Below are 16,967 nucleotides of genomic sequence, written 5' to 3'. Positions count from 1 at the left end.
ATGAATCATACTTATAATTTTAAAAAATTGTGTTATATTTTTTAGCTAGCATTTTTTTGGTCTCAGGACTGTACACTGTTGAAAAGCTTGCTCTTTACTGTGTCTGGATCCTGTATTTGACTTGGGATGCTCTGGTTCTTTAGACTTGAACCAATAGCCTGCCATTTTGCTTGCCAACCTTGGGAATCATCAGCAATTGCCATCTGAGCTACCAACCTTAGGTTCCTTCCCTTCTCCAGTCATAAGCTTCACTCACTAACCTTGGGTTCATTTACCTCTGCAGCCTCAAGCCTGTTCTGCTGACCTTGAATGGATCAGACCCTCAGTCCGATGAAGCCTGCTTAATACCTAACCCATGGACTTGGAAATTATCTGAACCTGGAGCTTGCTTCATTACTACAACTGTGTAAGCTTTTTTGGATAAAATTCTTTCTGTATATATGTATTTAAGTTTCACTGATGTGCTTCTTTAGAACCCAGTTTAGAAACCTAGTATGAATCTCATTTGGTCATCTTGTGTTCCTGGTTTTAATATTGTGTAGGATTTATTCGCTAAGGTTGAAAATATTTTTTTTAGTGTTTTTGCATCTGTCAGTAAGATAATTAATTGTTAGTTTCTTTTTTAGAGGTGTTTTTACTTTTTTGATATCAAGGTTATGCTTACTTAATAGAATTCAAAAGTTATTTACCCTCTTCTGTATTCTGGAATAGTGTGAGTAGAATTGTTATCAACCTCTTCTTAGAATTTTTGGTAGAATTTACCATTGAAGGCATTAGAGCCAGAATTTTTTTCTTTAAAAAAATATGTATATTAATCATTTTATTGGGGGCTCGTCCATACAGCCATTGTGTCAAGCACATTTGTATATTTGTTGCCATCATCATTCTCAAAACATTTTCTTTCTTCTTGAGCCCTTGATATCAGCTCCTCAATTTACCTCCTCCTTCCCCATTCACCTCTCCCTCATGAACCCTGGATAATTTATAAATTATTATTTTGTCATATCTTACACTCTGCGATGTCTCCCATGACCCACTTTTCTGTTGTCCATACCCCAGGGAGGAGATTATATGTAGATCTTTGTAATTGGTTCCCTCTTTCCAACCCACCCTTCCTCCACCCTCCAAGTATCGCCACTCTCACCTCTGGTCCTGAAGGGATCATCTGCCCTGGATTCCCTGTGTTTCCATTTCCTATCTGTACCAGTATACATCATCTGGTCTACCCAGATTTGTAAGTTAGAATTGGGAACATGACAGTGGGGGAGGAGGCATTTAAGAACTAGAGAAAAGTTGTATGTTTCATCGTTGATTCCTTGCACCCTGACTGGCTCGTCTTCTGGCCAGGACCCTTCTGTAAGGGGATGTTCAGTTGCCTACAGATGGGCTTTGGGTCTCCACTCTGCACTCATCCTCATTTACAATGATATGATTTTTTTGTTCTTTGATACTTGATCTCTGATCCCTTCGACACCTCGTGGTCACACAGGCTGGTGCGATGCTTCCATGTGGGCATTGTTGCTTCTGAGCTAGATGGCCACTTGTTTATCTTCAAGCCTTTAAGACCCCAGATGCTATATCTTTTGATAGCTGGGCACCATCAGCTTTGTTCACCACATTTGCTTATGCACACTTTTGTCTTCAGCGATCGTGTCCAGAAGGTGTGCATCATGGAATGCCAGTTTAATAGAACAAAGTGTTCTTGCATTGAGTAAGTACTTGAGTGGAGGTCCAGTGTCAATCTGCTGCCTTAATACTAAACCTATAAATATATGCCCGTAGATCTATTTCCCCATCATCCTATATAAATATATTTACATATGTGTGTGCCTGTATTTACACCTCTATAAATACCCTTTGCCACCTAGTTCTTTCCTCTATTTCCTTTTACTTTCCTCTTGTCCCACTATCATACTCAGCCTTCATTTGGGTTTCAGTAATTTTGGTTACATTGTCCTTGCTGAATCCCTACCTGGCCTTTCACACTCTCCTTATCACTAATTTTGGATCACTTGTTGCTCCCTTGCCCCTGGGTTGTTCAACAATCTCCTTTTCCCTCCCTCCCCCTCCCCCATGTTCCCTTGAAACCATTGTTTTCTCCTCCAGACTGTTCATCCAGCCTATCTTAACTAGATAGATCTGCAGAGAACACCGTACACCAAAAAACAAGGCCTAGCAAGACAAAGTGACAAAAGAGAACACAACAATGACTACAAAAAAGAAAACCAATGACTCAGAGAAGAATAAATTAAAAAAGAAAGAAAATAAAAATCTTTTTAATTTTAAAAAGAAAGAGACACCTGTACATAGATAAAGTTCTGATTTATGATCTCTGTTTAGGCGTGTCCTCCAGTCAAAAGTCTGATGGGGTGCCACGCTCTGGCCCCAAAGTCTATCCTTTGCACTCCCTTGGGAGCTCCCTGCTCTGCTTCCCCCATTGCTTTGCTGTACGCCTTTACTGTTTTGCCTCGGTGGTGTGGGGTCAGACCGAGCCAGTCCCGACACTGAATCTCCAGTGTTGTCCCCGTAGGGCTATGGGTCAGCGAGGAACGTCGTGGCTCATAGTGGAATCAGCCTTATGGTCCTCTCTGTGCATTGGCTGTTCAGAGTGGGGATATGGTCCTCCAGGTCCGGCGGACCAGGATGTGCTCTAGTCTCTTCCTCCCAATTCATTTGCTTCCGTGTGCTCTGATCAGACATGTCCCTCTCCCCTAGCTGCAGCTTCTGTGCTGTCCTCTAAAGTAAATTCTTCATGCGGGACGGGGCAGTTGTCCATGTAGCTGGTATGAGGGCCGAGCCTTCAGGCCTCTCCACTGGCTCCCCTCTCCATGCCGGCATGCTGCATTCATATCCCGGAACACTGGATTTAAGTTCGGTCCCTCTCTTTTGTGGTGGAGCTGTTAAAGAAATTTTTTTAACCTCAGATTGAATTATTATGGTTTGAGAAATGTGTCCATTTTCCCCTCCCCTAGGTTTTCAAATTTGTGGGAATATATTTCTTTATAGTAACATGGTTTTTATTTTGGTGTGTGATGTATTATTTTTTCTTTTTATTTGATTCCTGTTTCTATTGGTTTTGTTATGACATCCACTTATTTGTATTACTGGCAGTTTATCATATTGGCCTCTTTTCCTTAACCATTGTTAGATTTTTCAGTGGTTTGTCAGTTGGTAAAATCCTCTCAAAGAGTTAACTTCTGCTTTTCTTAATTCTTTCTGTTTTTTTCTTTCATTTATTTTCCCTCTAATGTTACTCTGCTGTCTTGTGACTGTAGACATTATTTATTAGTTTATTTATTCTTCTATTAATTGTTGAAGAGATTAGGTTAAGGGGCTGATTTTGGTTCTTTTCTGATGCATACATTTATTGTAAATTTTTTTGAGCACTGCTTTAATTATCTCGAAACTTTTCTCTTTCCCTAATTTGAGTAGTTTTAAAAAATTTAACTTTTTATTTCTTTTATTTGTTTTAAGCAGAATATTCAGTTTCTCCGTATTTTATTTTTACCCTTTGTCTCTAGTTCTTCCTGTTGTTACTTCTAACTTTATAATGTGTGGCCCAAGAAGATATTTTGTGGTATTTCAGTGTTTAAAATTATTGGGGCTTGTTTCATGGTCCAAAATGTGGTCTGTTCAGGACAATGTACATGTGTACTGGAAAAGAATATATATTCTCTGTTTGCATGGAGTGTTCTCCATATGTGTGTAAGATCATGTTTATTGAGTGTGTTATTTAAATCTGCTATGAGTTGGATTCTATTTGATGGCAGTTTGTTTGGTTTGAGTTTGGTATCTTTGTTAATTTTTTTTCTAGTTGATATGCCTGTCAATGCAAATAAAGTTTTAACACATCCTGTAATTATTGTGTAGTTGCTAATTTCTTTTCTAAATCTGTTTAATTTGATTTATAAATTGGGTTGGTACATAGATTGTTTATTACTGTATTGTGCTCTTGTTTGATTGACCTTGTAATCACCACATAAACAGTGTTCTTCCTTTCCTTTAAACGTTGGTTTTGATTTTTAAAGGATTTCACAAATTATTGTTGCCTCTTCTGAGCTTTTTTGGTTTCCATTTGCTTGAATACATATTTTTACATTCTTTTGATTTTTAGTCTACTTTTTTGTTTGTTGTTAAGAAATATCTCTTGTAGAGCCCATATTAATGAATTCTGTGTTGATAATTCTCTTGTCTGTCTCTTGACTACTTCACTTATTTTTACATTTTAAATACAGTGATACATCAGTTGTCAAAAAGCTCCAAGCTTGAACTTTCTAATAAAACAGCAACATTTGACAAAACTACTTGATGTTTATAACTTTGATTGATAGTTGAACTGAAAATCCAACTTGATAAAACCTATGCAGGCTGCGAGTGTGTTATCTCAGATATAAAGGGGTGATATTTCAGTCTAAGTGCCGCTCTTGCTCAAACAGCACATCGTGCTTATGTGAGGGCATGAAACCATTCACCATTGTGCTTGTGTGTGTGTGCTTTCTTTGTATAAATTATGGTAACCAGGACTCCCAAGAAAGTTAGTGATACCAGCAGTCACACTGAGGAAAACTGAGGACCATGGTAGACTTAAAGAAAGAAAGAGTTTTGAAATTTGAATCAGGTTGCTGCTTGTCTGATTTGACAGCTGAATATAACATGGCTAGGTTGACATCATCAACCTTTCTTTGGGAAACGTATAATTAAAGTGGCGAACATAGCAAAAAGTGAAATCGTTAACTATGAAGTAAAGAACTCAGGCCATCGAAGAGATTGAGAAGTTACTGCGAATTTGGATAAATAGAAACAACTTGATGGCATTATCAAATCTGAGGCAGTGATAAACTAGAAGGCTAAGATCCTCCATAGTGAATTTATGAGTATAATTCTTGGGCCTCAGAACCAATTATTTGTTTTTTCATTGTTTCTTATGCGAAAAATATTCCCAGTTCTTGAACTTTTGGGTTTAGAACATGAAATTTGAAAAACTGAGTTTTCCAACTGAGGTATCACTGTATTAGAAGGATCAACTGTGGTAAAGAAGTTTCAGCAGAGCTTCCAAACTAAGAACAGACTGGGAGAAAAGAATAGACTCCCCATTTCTGATATATTAACCATGTGAAGACATTTATGGGCAGCAGTGAAAGCTGTCAAATACTGTGCCAGAAAGGGAGCCCCTTATGTAGGAAGGCACCAAACATATATGGAGAAATATGAATGAGGAAAACCTGCCTCCTCAAAGTTGAGTTGATTTTCATGATGTGGATGTAGCAAAGCCTTTGCGATTTTCATGCTGATGGGCTGTAGCTCAAAGTAAAGAAGTAGCTGCAAACATTAATTGATAGTAGTAACATAGAATGCATAGAGTATGGATCTCAGAAAATTAGAAGTTATAAAAAATGAAATGGATATTGTAGACATGAATGAACTGAAAGGGACTGGTATTGGCCATTTTGAGTCTGACAGTTGTGGTTTACTATACAAGGAATGACAAATTCAAAAGGGATGGTGTCTTCATTGGGAAATAGAACATTTCAAGATATGTCTTGAAGTACAATGCAGTCTGTGGTAAGATAATATCTATATGCCTATCAGAAGAACAGTTAATAAACTAACACTGATGTTTACACGGCAACTGCTTAGGCTAGTAATGAAGATATTGAACAGGACTTGGCGCTCCCCTTCAGAAGGAGTTGCTGAATTTTTTTGTTTTTTTTTAATCTTTTTATTGGGGCTCATAAGGCTCTTATCACAATCTGTACATACATCAATTGAGCAAAGCACCCTTATACATTCATTGCACTCGTCACTCATAATTCACCTTCCACTTGGGTTCCTGGAATCAGCTCGGTTTCCCTTTTTTCCCCCCCATCCCCCTCCCTCCCCGATCCCACCCCTGGTCCCTTGATAGTTTATAAATAATTATTATATCTTATCTTACACTCCCCGGCGTCTCCCCTCACCCGCCTCCCCCTTGCCAGTCTCCCAGAGAGGAGGTTACACGTAGATCTCCGAGATCGGTTCTCCCTTTCTACATGCCCTTCCCTCCTGGTGTCGCCACTCCCACCGCTGGTGTTGAGGGGTTCGTCTGCCCTAGATTCCCTGTGCCTCTAGATCCCCACTGCACCGCTGTACATCCTCTGGTATAACCAGGTCCGCAAGGCAAGGTAGAATTGGGGTCATGATGATTGGGAGGGGAGGAAGCGTTCAGGAACTAGAGGAAGGTTTTGAGTTTCATTGTTGCTATACTGAACCCTGAGTGGCCCATCTCCTCCTCACTACCCCCCTGGAAGGGGTGTCCAGCTGTCTACAGGTGGGCATTGGGTCCCCATCATGCACTCCCCCTCTTTCACGGTGATGTGATTCTCACCACCACCCCACCTTTGATGTTGGAGACCTGGTCTCCTCTGTCCTTCATGGTCACCTATGTTGGTGTGCTGCTTCCGTGTGGGCTCGGTTGCTTCTGGGCTAGATGGCCGCTTGTTTGCTTTCAAGCCTTTAAGTCCCCAGACGCTATATCTCTCAGTAGCCGGGCACCATCCGCCTTCTTCACCACACTTGCTTATGCACACTTTCGTCTTCAGCCATTATGTGAAGAAGGTGATCACACAATGATTGTTTATGTTCCTTTGTATCTGCTACATGGTCCATTCAACACCTTGTGTTCGCTTAGGCCGTGTGCTTCTTCTCTGTGGGCTTTGTTGCTTCTGAGCTAGATGGCCGCTTATTTGCCTTCAAGCCTTTAAGACCCCAGACGCTATATCTTTTTTTGATAGCCGGGCACCATCAGCTTTCTTCACCACATTTGCTTACACACACAGCTGTCTTCAGTGATCATGTCGGGAAGATGGGTATCCTGCAATGGCTGCTTAGCAGGGCGAGGTCGGAGTTGCTGAATTTATGCACCAACCACAAATGCTAGTGAGTCAGAAATCAATCAAGCATGTGAACAAATTGCATTGATAATCATTGACCATTGGAATGCAGAAGTTGGAAACAAAGAGGAAGGAATAGTAGTTGGAAAATAAGGGCTTGTGAAAACCATTAACCGTGGACTAGGTGGTAGAAATGAAGGCGGGACTAGCATGATAGAAGTTTGCAATACCAATAGCTTGTTCATAGCAAGTACCCTTTTCAACAACGCAAAAGGTGACATGGTCTTCTCCAAATGGGATAACAGAAATCAAATTGACTACATCTATGAGAAGAGACCACAGAGAAGCCCAGTATCAGCTGCTATTCCCATGCCAGGGATCGACTGTGGAAGACCATCAATTGCTCATATGTAACACATTTAACAGAAGATGAGCTGTGGGAGGACAGCCAGAACATCATGAAGAAAGTAAAAGGTCACTAAAAAGATGGGGAAGAAAGAAAAGATCCAAATGGATGTCAAACGAGACTCTAAAACTCAGTCTTAATCATAGAATAGTTAAAGCAAATGGAAGAAATGATAGAGAGCTGAATCAAAATATTTCAAAAGGCAGCTCGAAAAGACAAAGCCAAACATACTGAAATGTACAGACCTAGAATTAGAAAACCAAAAGGGAAGAACACACTCGGCATACCTGAAAGAACTCAGAACAAATTCAAGCCTCGGTTGCAATATTGAAAGGTTTTATGGGCGAAATCGTGAAGGATGCAACAAGCAGCAAAAGAAGATGGAAAGAATACACATGGTCAAGGTACTAAAAAGAACTAGCTGACACTTCACCATTTCAGAACGTATAAGATGAACAAGAACCAGTGGTGTTGAAGAAATAAGTTCAAGCTTCCCAGAAAGCATTAACCATAAACAAGACTCTAGGAAATGATGGTGTACCAATTGAAGTGTTTCAACCAGCCAGTGAAGTCCTAGAAGGACTCACTCATTTATGTGAGGAAATTTGGAAGACAGTTACTTGGCCAAATGACTAGAAGAGATCCATATTTGTATCCTTGCAAAGAAATATGAGCCAAAGGGATACTTAAACTGTGTAAGAATATATCTGATATCACGTTCCAGTAAAATTTTGGTGAGGGTCCACCAACAACAGTTGCAGCAGTACATTGACATGGAGCTCTCAGAGTTTCAGTCTGGATTTAGAAGAGCAGGTGGAAAAAGGGGTATCATTGCTGATGTCAGATGGATCTTGACTCAAAGCAGAGACTCCCAGAAAGATGTTTACTTGTGTTTTACTGACTATGCCAAGGCTTTCGACTGTGTGGACCATAACACACTATGGATAACCTTGAGAAGAATGAGAATTGCAGAACACTTCATTGTGCTCATGAGGAATTTGTACATAGATCAGAGGCAGTTGTGCAAACAGAACAAGGGAATAATTGCATGGTTTAAAATCAGGCAAAATATGAAACAGTGTTGTATCCTATCACCTTACATTTTCCATCTCTATCCTGAGCAAATCATCTGAGAAGCTTGATTATATGAAAAATGTGGCATCAGGATTGGAGGAAGGCTTATTAACAAACTGTGATAAGGAGATAACCTTGCTTGATAAAAATGAGGAGGACTTGATGCACTTGCTGATGAAGATCTAGGCATGAAGTCTTCGGTGTGGATTACAACTCACTGTAAAGACCAAAATCCTCACAACTGGACCAATAGGCAACATCATCATCAGTGGAGAAAAGGTTGAAGTTGTCAGGGGTTTTGTCTTGCTTGGATCCACAATCAATGCTTATGGAAACAGCAGTTAAGAGATCAAAAGATGCGTTGCCTCCTTGGAAGACAAAATAGATGAGCTGGACCTATTAAAAATGGAACACTTCTGTACATCAAAAGATTTCATTAAGAGTAAAAAGAGAGTCCACAGATTGGGAAAAGACATTTAGCAATGACATACAAGCAAAGGACGAATTACTAAAATCAACAATATACTACAAGCCTACAACAAGAAAAAAAATTGCAATCCTCTGAGAAGTGGGCAAAGGACCTGAACAGATGACAACAGAATGAATAACAAGCACATGAGGAAATGCTCTCATTTATTAGCCATCTAGGAAATGCAAGGCAAAACAAATAGGAGATACTTTCACCCATTAACTGTAGCTGAATTAAAAATAAACACAACAGAGAACAGCAAATGCTTAATAGGGTAGAGAGAGTTTGGAACTCTTATACACTGCCACTGGGCTTGTAAATACATATAGCCACTTTGGAAAGCAATAAGGCGATTCTCAAAACAGATGGCAATTGAAATACCATATGACTTAATAATACCATTACTTGGCATATACCTCAAAGAAACAAGAAACAGATCATGTTTATTAAAGAATAATTCACAAGAGCAAGAAGTTGGAAACAGCCTAAATTCCCATCCATAGAGAATTGGATAAAAACCCCCCACAAACTTCTCATATTCTAGCTCAGAAGCAACAAAGCCCACATGGAAAAAGCACACCAACTTGTGTGATCATGAGGTGTCTAAGGGATCAGGGATTAGGCATCAAAGAACAAAAAATCATATCATTGTGAATGAGGGGGGATGTGGAGTGGGGACCCAAAGCCTGGCTGTAGGCAACTGGACATCCCCTTACAGAATGTTCTCGGGGAGGAGATGGGGCCAGTCAGGGGCAGAGTAGCAACAATGAAACATACAACTTTCCTCTAGTTCTTAAATTCTTCCTCCCCCACCACTATCATGATCCCAATTTTACCTTACAAATCAGGCTAGACCAGAGGATATACACTGGTACAGATAGGAACTGGAAGCACAGGGAATCCAGGACAGATGATCCATCTCTTCAGGACCAGTGCTGAGAGTGGGGATACAGGGAAGGTGGAGGGAACATGGGGTGGAAAGGGGGAACCGATAAAAGGATCTATGTATAACCTCTTCCCTAGGGGACGGACAACAGAAAAGTGGGTGAAGGGAGACGTTGAACAGTGTAAGTTATGACAAAATAATAATAATTTATAAATTATCAAGAGTTCATGAGGGAGAGGGGAACGGGGAGGGAGGGGGAAAATGAACTGATACCAAGTGCTCAAGTGGAAAGCAAATGTTTTAAGGATGATGGCAACAAATGTACAAATGTACTTGACACAATTGATGTATGTATGGTGATAAGAGTTGTATGAGCCTCCAGTGAAATGATTTTTAAAAAAGGGAGAAAAGGCAATCATACTGATATTGACTTCATAATATTGGAATGGAGATTTTAAAAATCAAGGTGCATGAAGTACTTAGAGGAGTGCCTGACATATAATAAAGATTATATAAATATTAGCTGATATAAAAACCTCTCATGTACACACACAATGCAATACTACACATCCATAAAAAAACAGTAATGAAACCTTGAAACACATCATGACATAGAGGGATCTGGAAGTTATTAAGCTGAATGAAGTTAGTCAATCACAAAAGGATAAATACTGTATGAGTCCTGCGGTAGGAACAAGCAACAGGATGGACACAAGCTCAGGTTTGTAAGGCATCCAGTCTGCTGGCCACGGTGGCCAGACGACCTAGTAGAGAGCCTGGCTGGTCCCAGTGAACCATACACCATTATCTCTAGGTATGTATCTTGAAGGTTGCTTTGCCGGCGGGCACCTCACTTCAGTTGGGATAAAATTGTTAGGTAATAGAAGGGGATGCTGTTTACTGAGTGGCTGACATGCAAAGCTGTGACAAGACCTCACTGACAGGTAGACAGCCCTATGGGGGGTGAAGGATACTGATGGGCAAGTCAAGCCAGGAGAGGGGAAGAGGAGCAAACATGTCTTGGGGAGCACAAATGCATGACTCTTAGTGGAGAAAGCAGGACTGGTCTCTAGTTAAGTGGAAGAATAACTGAAAATTCTTTTGGGGACCCTGGGAGGGTGTGTCCCTGTTGGTATGCACTGAATGGGCCACATTTTCCTAGGCTCCTGGGTGCATGCTTGGGTGCACCCTGTAGAATGCTTGGACACTGAAGAATTCTAGATCTTCACGGTGCCTCGTATGCTCCAGAGGCTGCATCAGGGAGATTCAATGCTGAAAGTCCACTGGGTGAATTGTATTCTACCTCAGACACACTTGTAACCTGAAGACTTTAAGACTGAAAATTCCTGGTGTCTGAGGAAGTGGAAGACAGCAGTGTTAAAGCGGGTTGACTAGAGAAACAAATCCATTGACAACCATTTATGTGTAAGACGGAGCTTTTAAATCAAGACGTAGTTATATATCAGTAAAATATCCCAGCCAAGTCCAAATCAAGTTGATAAGGCTGATACTAGTGCACAAGTCCGATACTAGTCCAGACTCACACAGCCACAAGCAATGATGCAAAAAGCAGGAAGATGACAGGACAGTGGGTGGGAAGTCTTTGGATCCAATGGCAGTGGAAGTATCACAGAGCTGACACAGATCTTTCAGTGGCTCACCAGCAGGAAGGTGAAGCAGAGAGAGAGGGGAAGGTAGTGGAGGGAAGAGGAAAGGGGAGGAACACAGATCCATGTCCAGAGAACCATTTTTTTTGTTGGCACCTCCAAATGAAGTCATCAAGCTGCAACTTGAGTGACAATCTAAACTCCATCCATATCTTCTTAGAGATGCCACATTGGCACAAAAAACTTAACTATTACAAGATGGTTTAATAGTTGTACCAAGATTGTTGAACCATTGGTAGGCAGACAAACATGGTTGTGTTACATCAATACCCTATGTATATTACTCTGGCAAATCTGTGACTGACATTTTCCGTGAATATTATTGTAAATTTCCCCTGACAGTCAACTCCCAATGTTTTTGTAAATAGCATCCAACCATGTACAAATGAATAATTCAGGTACTCTAATACTGAGTTGGCCTACATTTGCCTAATGTCCCTCATCACAGGAGTTTAAAAAATTAGTGCCAGGGCTAATCTAAGTCAATTTAAACAGAAGACTGTTATGCCCCCGGGGAATGATTGATAAATTAGCAAGGAGGTTTTGAAAGGGTGCCAAAGGCAAAATGAAATAAATCAAACCGAAACAAAAACCAACATAGATCTATAAATGGGTTTTGGGGTTGTGCATTACATCCTAGCATTAAGAATAGTTAGTCCTTACATCATGAACTTGCTTGATACTCACTCGCAGGAAGTGAATAGAGAAAATACGCGTGCTATAGCAAAATGTAGTGAAGAAGTTAGATGGTGCCCCGCTATCAGATAAAATAGTGTCTGCATTCTTAAAGGCTTTTTCCAAACAAGTAGCCCTCTAAGTGAGATGTCACCTAAGTCCATGAGGAAGAACTACACCCAACATCAGTCACTGAAGGAGTGTAAATCATATAATACGAAGTTGAAGGGAATAGTATCAGAGTCTGAATTATGAGAGTCTGGTTTACAGAAGGCTATGTATGACAGTGGAGCCCAAGATACATTTGTGAGATATACATAGAAGTAAGCCTCCTGTGATTTCCTTCTATCCATAGTAGAGGATGAGAGGAAAGTGAGTACCAAACACAGTGACTTCGGAGAGATGACTAGAAAATCAAAATTATAAGCCTGACTCAAATGGTAAAACATCATCATTTGAGCCTCCCTCTAATGCACATTAGGCCTGATCTGACGTTCAACATTTTCTGTATTTGTCATATTGAAGTTTATCTCAGATGTCATTGGGGGTGACTCTTGAATTTGTGTTACAGTTTTGTGTGCTTCAGTCTATGAAACCAGGATCGATGAACCTAAAGTGACAGCAAGTAGAATAAGGGTTTCTGGGGGCCTCCAGTGGCGGTGTGGGGGAGGGGTTTAAAAGGGAGCTGATGTTGCGAAGGGATAGAATGTTTTGAAATGGATTGTGGTAGTAATTGTACAATAATGCTTGATGTGATTGAACTATGGAATACCTTTGTTAACTCCCTATAAAGTGAGGGAAAAAAACAAAGACTTGTATTAGGTTAATCTGCACAAGATCTCTTTAGAGTATTAAAGGTTATTATTTTAAGGGTTTAAGATGCACCTGATCCAAACCATGCTATTTTAAATTGTTATGTATATGAAAGTTGGACATTGAATAAGGAAGACCAAAGAAGAATTAATGCATAAGAATTGTGCTGGAGAAGAATATTGAAAGTACCATAGAATGTTAAATAACAAGCCATCCTATCCTGGAAGAAGTATAGCCAGAGTGCTACCTGGAGGCAAGGTTTTCTGGAGATACCAGTCCCTGGATGGGAAAATGTTGACTCATAATACATTTGGAGGTCATTCCACCAAGTCATACTGTTAATCAAGCTTTCTCTTTATAGGTTCTGAAAAGATTGTGTAACTGTGTGTGACAAAAAATCCTTGATTCGTGGCAGACAAGTGACTGGTTTGCCACCATGACAGTTTACCTGCTCACAGCCATCTCAGTACACCACCTTTTAGCAAAAACAGCATGCCTCTCATGTCCCATGCACCTTACTCACCTGGCCTCATTCCATGCAACTTCTTTTTGTTTTCGTGAATGCAGAAGGAACTTGAAAAGGCAGCAATCTGCCGACATAGAAGAGGTGCTGTCTGCCATCCAAACAGTTGAGTTTGAAAAATGTTTCCATGAATGGAGTAGCAGATTTGACAAATGCATTAAATGTAATGGAGAGTACTTTGAAAGTGTTAGGTTGTTTTTTTAAAAAAGAAAAATTTAAATACTTATCTTTGAAAAAAAATTCCAGATTTTTGGGTGGCACTCCCTGTTAGTCTGGGTTGACTAAAGAAACAAATCCAAAGACACTCATATGTGTAAGAGAGAACTTTATACCAGGTTAAGTTCATAAATCCAACATTAGCCCACATGTTTGTTACCAATCTATAAATTCTTCTTCAGACTCACACATCACCTAAGTGATGCTGAATGCAGGAAGGGAGATCTCAGGCCACTGGATCACAGGGCGAAGTCTTGCGGATCCAGTGGCAGTAGAAACATGTCAGCGCTGGTATGGGTCTCCATGTGGCTCTGCCTCCATCAATGTAGCTTTATGTATCCTTTAAGCAGGAAAACCAAATAGAGTGTCTGCCCTCCAATCAGCTATTTATCTCCTTTGCGCCTCCAAATGAAGTCAACTAGCTGCAACCTGATTGACAGGGTAGGCTCCACCCCTTCCCAAACAAAGCTTTATTATAAGTAAAAATGGGCAGGGTGTGGTCAGGGGGAGGGAAGGAGAAGTGTCCAAAAGATTTATAGAATTCTGTTCAGAGTAATCATAATAGAGAGAAGCCACAAATTACAAACTCTGGAACTAAAGGAGGAACATCACAACAAACCCTACAGACATTAAAATGAATGATAAAGGACTATAAAAAATTATTTTACCAATAGTTGGTAAAAAGATAAAATTGACATTAAAAAAATTTACGCATTTCCCAAAATGGCTCGAGTAAAGCAGCAAATCTTTAAGAGAACTGAGCATGTAATTAAAACTTTCCCCATAGACTCTGTGGAATTACTTGCAAAATCAAGCACATTCTTAAGAGAGAATGCCATTCTTATACATATTCAGGTAAGAGTGAGAGAACAATTCCAACTTCGTTTTATGAGACCACTACATATGAGAAAATACGTTGTTAGAAGAGGAAAATTATAGACAGGATTCTCAAGGTTGAGTTGTGTGTCACACAAAATATTGAGGTCCTAACACATACCTGCGAATATGACTGTTTGGAAATTAGAGTCTTTGAAGATGTCAATTAACTTGTTTTGCAGTAGACTGGCTCCTAATCCTGTATAATTGGTATTCTTGTTCAAAAGAAGAGGACACATGAAGAGATAAAGAAATAGAAGAAGGAAACCATTGACACTGCAGCTGCAAGCCAAGGAAACTGTTACCAAACTGTATTAACAATAACTGGGGGAGAGGTATGGAAGTTTGCCTGTGAGTGCTCAGAAGTAGTCAACATGATTTGTAACCTTATTCAGATGTTTAGCCTCAAGAACTGTGAAGGCAATACATTTCTCTTCTTGTAAGCCACCTACTTTTTTTATGATGGCCCTGGAAAACGAAAACAGACATGTATGTAGGAATGTTTTATAAGTGTTTTACAAAATCAACTTTAATGTCAGTAGTGTAACCAGCTGTGGTTTGCAGCAGGAATGTATGGCTAGCTTAACATTCTAAAACTAAGTAGTGTAATTTAATACATTAACAGAATAAAGAAGAAAAAAACTATGATTAACTTTAAGAATGCAGACAAGACATGAAAACATTTGACTATATCTGTGGCAAAATTATTCAGCGTATTAAAAATTCCTCAAACTGTTAAAAGGCAACTTAAAAACCCCACAACAAAACAAAAAAACTCAAAGCCCTCCAAACTCACTTCCATCAAGTCAATTCCAACTCATAGCCACCTTATAGGATAGGGTAGAATGGCCCCTGTGTGTTTACTAGACTACAATGTTTTACGGGGCTAGAAAGCCTCATCTTTCTCCTTTGGAGTAACTGATGATTTGGCGCTATTAACCATGCAGTTACCAGCCTTACTCATAACCACTATGCCAACAGGGCTTCTTAAAAAACACCGCGACAAGTATTTAATGAAAACAGAATACTTTCCCTACAGGTATAGGAACATGGCAGAGAGCCCTTTACTGACTTCCTTACAGCATTGTATTATTGGTTACTGTAGTTGATTATTGCATAGTCTTAAAGTAATCTAAGTTCTTATGCAATGAGTTTCTTTTATATATGGCCTTTTTGCCTTATATTTCTAATTCTGCCAAAATGATTGTGCGTGACACAGTTTTACAAGGGATTAATTAGTATACATGTAAATACTTTGTGTGAAACCACCCAATAAGATTAAATAAGCAAGCAAAAAATGGTTTGTTAATGTACACATAGAGTGATTGGGAGGATTGGTCAGTTCAGTGATTCTTGTGGGAAGACCATGTCTAGAACTTGATTATAAGGGCCAATCTCACAGAAGTTCCAGAGGACTTTAGTACTATCGAGAAGCACCCAGAGTAGAGTATGTCCTTTAAACCCAATGTCCCCGTGCTGTGAACTTCCTAGACCTAGGACATGTAGAGAAAAGTGAGCCAACATGAGACAATGACAACCCCAGCAGAGCTCTGCAGCAGAAATAGCTGCAACATGAATGACAACAACCATGGGACCAGCTTATAATACATGGCTGTGGAGGTTCTTCCATCCTCGCAGAGTAAGAGAGAAAGTTGAGCACCTTTAGAAGGTTTGCTGGGAGAGTGAGGCGGCTCTGGGTAATTGTCAGTGGAGTTCAAAGCTGTAATTATTGCTGGCCTTGCAGAGAAGGCTCTTCCCCTAAGGCTGCAGACATGACTGAGAAGGAGGGTTGGGCGCTCTTCCGATTGAAGAGGGAGCTGAGAAGCTATCATGGCTGGAACCTGGCCTGTGTTGAGTTGCATGGTCAGCTGATGTCAGAATTGGTGAAGGCACTGGAGAAATACAACTGGGAAGTGCTGCTTTCTCAAAGGACAGTCAACTCTATCGACTTTTATAGAGCAAAACTTTCTGAACCTGCACTTATTGATGGGTCAAGACTCAAAATTAGGAGAAATAGCTGCAAGCATTTATTAATTAGAACATGGAACATACAGAGTATGGACCTAGGACCTAGGAAAACTGGGAATCAGAAATGAAATGTAGTGCATAAAGATTGATGTCTTAGGAAGTACTAAGCTGAAATAGATTGTATCAGCTATTTTTAATTGAATAGTTGTGGTTTACTATGCAGGGAATGACAAATTTAAGAGCAATGACATCACATTTTTTTTAATCAAAAAGAACATTTCAAGTTCTATTTTGTAGTGCAGTGCTGTCTGTGATAGGATAATATCTATATGCCTATAAGGTAGACTAATTGATAAGAGCTATTATTCAAATTATGCTGTAACCGCTGAATCCAATAATGAATAAATTAAAGAATTCTACCACTGTCTTCAGCAGGGGTCCTCAAATTATGGCTCGCCGAGGACATTTATCCGGCCCGCCGGGTGTTTTTGCTTCCACTGCCTGTCCTGCTTAGCAGCCGACTCG

The 16,967-nt window shown here is 40.0% G+C and overlaps 1 protein-coding gene across 5 annotated transcripts in view; it reads left to right on the top strand.

The window, feature by feature from the left end:
- The window catches only part of MAPK8 (mitogen-activated protein kinase 8), a 115,095-nt gene that overhangs the window by 14,464 nt on the left and 83,664 nt on the right, over positions 1-16,967 (top strand). For all 5 annotated transcript variants that reach the window (XM_075546749.1, XM_075546751.1, XM_075546753.1 and 2 more), the window contains exon 2: positions 284-406. The gene's annotated coding sequence lies outside the window, so the exon portion shown is untranslated. The remainder of the gene's footprint in view (positions 1-283; positions 407-16,967) is intronic.

Source organism: Tenrec ecaudatus, chromosome 4 (assembly GCF_050624435.1).
Source record: "Tenrec ecaudatus isolate mTenEca1 chromosome 4, mTenEca1.hap1, whole genome shotgun sequence".
Taxonomy (NCBI): Eukaryota; Metazoa; Chordata; class Mammalia; order Afrosoricida; family Tenrecidae; genus Tenrec; species Tenrec ecaudatus.
The sequence above is the reverse complement of the archived record's forward strand: the minus strand, read 5'-3'. Positions and strand labels throughout refer to the sequence as shown.